This window comes from Idiotropiscis lumnitzeri, unplaced genomic scaffold, assembly GCF_059441095.1.
Source record: "Idiotropiscis lumnitzeri isolate Australia: NSW breed Sydney's pygmy pipehorse unplaced genomic scaffold, RoL_Ilum_1.0 HiC_scaffold_26, whole genome shotgun sequence".
In the NCBI taxonomy this organism is placed as follows: Eukaryota; Metazoa; Chordata; class Actinopteri; order Syngnathiformes; family Syngnathidae; genus Idiotropiscis; species Idiotropiscis lumnitzeri.
This window is the reverse complement of record NW_028283564.1, coordinates 1,610,000-1,616,208: the sequence shown is the minus strand read 5'-3', so window position 1 is coordinate 1,616,208 and position 6,209 is coordinate 1,610,000.

Here is a 6,209-nt window from a genome sequence, read left to right as displayed (position 1 = left end):
ACCTCTTGTCAGTAAGTTGGTTCACAGCACTGCCTTGGAGTGAAAGTGTGTAGTGCTGAGACAGTCGGTATGTGCTGAGTCGTCTGACGTTTGTGTGACTGGTACCCAGGAAGGTAGCAAAACCAGGCGGTGTGTATGTCGTACCCAGGAAGGCAGAGAAACCAAGCAATATGTATGTGGTACCCACGAAGGCAGAGAAACTAAGCAGTGTGTATGTGGTACCCGGGAAGGTAGCAAAACCAGGGAGTGTGCATAGATACAGACCCCAAAAGTGATTAAAACCAAATAAAGTCCCCAGAAGATCATCTGTAGTCAGGTGAAGGACCCTGTACTTTGTTCAACTCATTTACTCCCTTAGACGTACAAAGACGTCTTTTAATGCAATGGCGCCCTCTACCAAAGACGTATAAGTACGTTTCCTGTCTTTTTTACGTCATAGTGTACATAAGGGTCTGATGCAACCTCTGACTGAGAATCAGCCTTGTCCGCATTGTGAATCATGTAAAAATCACCCAGCAGGGGGCAGAGGTGCAAAAGATCCGCCTTGAATCTGCGCCAGAGGTACAAATGGGGGGCGGGATCCTGGGGTAGACTTATAAGTGTGGAGAGCAGCGTGGGTAGCAGCAGCATCGGCAGCACTAGCAGCAGTCGCATTAGTAGCGTTAGCAATGAAATCCTCCAAGCAAATGACGATCGAGGAATGCTTTTTTGTAAAAAAAAAAGCTTCCTAAAAGCATCAAGGCGATGGAGACGCTTTGGTTGAGAGGATGACGCTTCGTCGTCGTCACAACAAACAGGCGTCTAAAGAGGGTGCGCGTGCCTTGCGGCCTGCATCGCCTGCCTTCGGACAATAGCCAAAGCAGCTGAGAGTCCTCACCAGATCCCCCCGAACGAGGAGGTAAGCGCTCGCAAGTTACCATTGAACATGTGGTTTTACCCCTCATGCTTTTATTGTACATATCATGCATCTTGCGGGCAGAAAATGTCGCATAAATGTGCAGTTAGACGCGAGCGTATCTCCTCCCCGACGAGGAAACAACAATACTGAATGGTGTGGTAATCATGCATACTTTCTAAAATTCACAGATTGTGCATCCCGCGGCAAGAAAGTTCCTCCTCGTCTTGTTGGTGTAAAGAAAGGTAAATTATAATATGAAACTTCACACGCCAGCAATAAAATGCAGCAATAAATATATATTTCCAATTGTTTATATTTCTGTAATTTACAGGTTGTTTATCAGGAAGCAGTGGTTCCGGATGGCGTCACACTGGATGGCAACCGAGGAAAATCGACTTTACAGCAACCCCTGGACCACTGAATGCCGCTGCCCATTTGGAGTCTGAGGAGCCAGCTGATTTCCTGCAGCTGTTTCTCACGGATGAGCTTCTGCAGCACATCGCGGATGCCAGCAATCACTTCCCAGACAATTATTTTCACACAAACCCCAGTGGACAAACACAAGCTCGCCTATTTTCCACGGACCAGCAAAGCCAGACCACAACGAAAGTGTCGGGTCTGTTTGCGCAAAGGCAAACGGAGTGAAACAAGAATGTGGTGTGAACTATGTTGTGTGCCCTTGCATCAAGGCAACTGTTTTATTTTATATCACACAAAAAAAAAGTATGTATGACACTGATGTATTTCATTTTTGTACATAGTTCAACAGTTCAGTCGTTTAGTGTTATGTGCAAATAAATTTATTTTATCAAAAACATATTTTTTGTGCTTTTTTTTGTTATTTTATAGAAGGCATGCATTATTTAGATGTTAGAGGTGTCATAAAAGCCATAAATAATAGTGTCAAAGTTCAAATTATGGTCAAAATGCATCAGTTTACAAAAAGCTCATTTTCTCAGTTTTTTCCCCAGGGATTGGAGTTTTCATGAAATTTAGCTATTTTCAAATGCCGATTGTTCAAGAATGGAAAAAGATAGGAACAAACATTTTTTTTCTGTTGAAAGAAGAGAGTCTCATCTTTCTTCGGGTGTGCTCCATGTCTATATAGCATTAGAATACAATATTCTGTGGGCCTTGCAATATTAGTCAAAACCCAGGAAAACTCTGGGATTGAGTGGGTTGCTCCAGTGAAAATGGCTGGTATTTAATGAGTTAAGACTGGTTAGGACATCCGGCTCGCAGTCCCAAGGTGCAGGGTTCGATCCCGGGACCCAGCTTTCCTGTGTGGAGGTTGCATTTGTGAGTGAGTTTGAGCGCAGATGGTTGTTCGTCTTTGCGTGCCCTGCGATTGGCTGGCAACCACTTCAGGGTGTGCCCCGCCTACTGCCCGTTGACAGCTGGGTAGGCTCCAGCACGCTATCCTTGTGAGAATAAGCGGATTGGATATTACATGTATGTGTTTATGCCCTAGGCCAGGCGAGGGCAAACTACGGCCCGGGGGCCACATGCGGCCCGTTAAAAGTTTTAATCCGGGCCGCCGAACTTGAAAAAAATTTAATGAATAAACCTTGTTAATGTTTTATTTTCTAAACACTGTGGTTTTCAAAGACAAATATTATTGTTGGAATGCTTTTATTCACTTTCATATAAAATTAAATGTATTTTTTTTCTCAGATGAGGTGAGGTTTCCAAAACACTCCATCCATCTGCTCCTGGTCCGGCCCCTCTGTCATATTTTAGAACCCATTGTGGTCCTCCAATCAAAAAGTTTGCCCGCCCCTGCCCTAGGCTTTGTGTCTTTGCTTGGTTGACTGTGTAATGAGTGTATGAATGCATTTCTTTCTACCAGACACCTTGGACTTCCCATGGCAGATTAATAATCTATTTTATCTATCCATCAGGGTCACGAATGTCATTTGATGAGTAGAGAATTTAGAGTCTCCAATTAACCTAATATACATGGATTTGCGCATGGAAACCTGAGAAAAAGCCCTTAGTCCTACTTTTCCATCTGAACCACTTTATCCTCACGAGGGTCACAGCCGTGACATCCCAGCTGACTTCAGAAAGTAAGTGGGCGACGACTCATGATCTCTTGGTTGAATAATATTGTTAGGGGCTCAAAATGGCCCTCTACAATAAAATGGCAGAAGAATATTACATACTCTCTGGCAGAAGAATATTGCGTTTTTTTGTTTTGTCCAATTAACTTAAATAAAACTTGGGAAAATTTAATGATTACATGTAAACCAGCTGGTCTTCCCCATACCAAGCCCTGGCTAAAACTGACTGAAAAATGCATGATGTGTGCCTTTTAAACTCCTCGGCCCATCCACTATGCCAGGGATGGGCAAACTATTTGATTGGGAGGGGGGGGGGGGCACAATGAGTCCTAAAATACATTTAATTTTAAACGAAAGTGAACAAAAGCATTACAACAATATATATGTCTTTGAAAAACCACAGTATTTAGAAAATAAACCATTAACAAGGCTTATTCATTTAATTTTTTTCAAGTTTGGGGGGCTGGATTGAAACGTTTAACGGGCCACAAGTGGCCCCCGGGCCGTAGTTTGCCCAAGTGCCCTAAGCCAATTGATTCTAAAAAATAACAGTTTTCTTCATCAAAACAACATTTTATGATCAACATAAATGTTAGTGAGTACATAAAGGTATACTCATTCGATCTATCATAACCCCATGCACTTAGACTGTACAAAAAAAAGAAAATTTTTATTTTAAAACCTAGTATTCGCCATGACGTCACACGCTAGCGTCAAGTGCTTGGCGCTAAAAACCCGGAAGTAACAGCGGCACTCGGTTTGAAAGTGGAGAGTTGTGCATGGTAGGCGAATTCGGGAGAAATGTTTGTTGAACACGAGGACTGTGGCGTAGAAGATGGTTTAACAGCGATCTAGTGCGCACCCAACCGTGATGGCTGACCAACGAAATAAATGTGGACCGACGGAGTGGACTGACAGGACGTGGAAAACAGGTGTGTGGCATGTGTGCGTGTGCACGAATGTGGGAGCGCGTTCACTATGGTGGCAGCGATCGCAAAGCAGCAGCACCACTCCTTGACAAAAGTATTGTACTTTCTCTGATGTTTTGGGTTTGCTCTGCTTTGGGGTTTGTAGTTCTGGCCACGCAAAAGTAACAAAGCAAGTTCTTGGATGTCTGCTTTTTTCTTGAACTGTTAATTGGTTAACATCGTGGCTCTTATTTTTATCTAATGTATGGAGTTTGGTGGCTATCTATATGCACAACTATATTAGTTGCACTTGAAATTGCATACAGAAAATTAGTATAAATAGGTTACGCTATAAAGTATAACAATATTAACAATCGTTATTGTTGTTACTGTTTATTTATTTTATTTTGCAATAACTGTGCTCCAAGCTTAGCTGTTGTGCCAGCTGCCAAGTAAAAATATGTAATCTCACTCAATAATAGGAATAAATACTTAACTAACATCTCAATTTTTCGGGTTGGGCTGTGGGGGAGGGGAGGGTGGCTGCCTGACATAAAGCAGACTGTCCTGCACATGCGCAGACCAGCCGAGTGTGTGAAGTGTGCGTAAGTGCAGTACCGGGACCGACCACTAGACAGCGATCCTGAGTAATTTTTCCGCACACACATTTCTAGCACACTCGTCTTGTTTTTGTGACCTTCCTGGGAAGCCCTGAAACTTTGACAGGACCTCCCCCTGAGCTTCTTATCACTGAATTCAATGCTCTTTTTTGTGGGGCCCAGATTTTTGGTCCCCACAAAAATTTTGGTCCCCTACAGTGGGTGTGCTGTCCGATGTTGGTCCCCAACATGTAGCTTATACAAACACACACACACACCCCTACTTGTTTTTGTGACATTGTTGGGCCACCTGAGCAAAACTCACATTGTGGGAACCACCCTTTCTAGTGGTTGTACAGCTCTGAAAAAAATCAGGCAGTGTCCAGGAATTTAGTTAAACACAAAAACCACTTCAAATTACCAATTAATGACCTGGAGGTCAAATGAGTGACTCAAGTGCATGTAATTCAGTCACTGTAGCCCAAAGATTCTCTGGGCCAGTGGATGAACCATTATTCGTCTTGGACAGCATTGAAGCAGGCCGTAGCCTGGTTTCTAAAGCTGAAAGACTTACTGACAGAGTAAAGGAAAATAGAAAGGAGTTAATCACATTAGGTGAAGAAGGCAAGATGAATTTATTCAAGAGAACTGTCAAAGGAAAGTATTTGACCTGCGACGACTTGGATAAAGCAGAAAGAGAACTTGTGAAATACTGTCAAAGGCGAAGTTTCAAAAAAGATTTAGCCATATTTGAAAAACAAAAAAGGGTGAAGAAAAGTAGCCCACTTTACAAGTTCAATATAGTACTTCAAGATGGTGTCATGAGGGTTGGTGGACAGTTGAGCCACGCAGCCATGCCTGAAACAGCAAAACAGCAAGCCATCTTGCCAAGGATTCACATAACACAAAGCTAGTCCTGAGATACATTCATGAGATTACAGCTCACGCTGGAAGGAACCACATGATGGCTAATCTGCATCAACAGTTTTGGATACCTCGAGCTGCTAGAGTCATCAGAAGAGTGCTACCTGACGATCCGCCTTTCAAGAGAATTGGCGTTGATTATTTTGGTCCATTCTAAGTAAGTAGGGTTAGAGGACAAGTAAAGAGATACGGCGTGATTTTTACATGTCTCGCTGTACGAGCCGTACATCTGGAAATTGCATCTTCACGTGACACAGATGCTTGTCTCAACGCAATCCGAAGATTTCTTGTCAGAAGAGGACAAGTGAGAGAGATGTATTCTGATAACGGAACCAACTTTAGATCAGCTGACAGTGAAATGAAGAAATCAATCAAAGAATGGAACACTAAGTAAATCGAGAAACACTTGCTGCAAAAAGGTATTCAGTGGCATAGCAATCCCCCAGCAGGTTCCCACCACGGAGGAAGCTGTGAGCGACTTATTTGGTCTGTGAGAAAAATCCTGAATGTCACTGTAAAAGAACAAATTTCGGGTGAAGAAAGTCAATATACCTTGCTTGGTGAGGCTGAAGCAGTTATAAACAGCAGGCCTATCACAAGGACATCTTCCGACCTCAACGACTTGGAAGCACTCACACCCAACACTCTGTTGTGGCTGAAGGTCAAACCTGAGTTACCTCCTGGAGTCTTCTGTAAAGACGACCAATACGCCCCAATACGTACCTCTGGGAATGAGCTGGTCAGCTCTTTAAAGAGTATTATGTAAGTTGAAATACATTAATCCATTTTTCTTTTTTGGACCATCTTTAACTGTGTA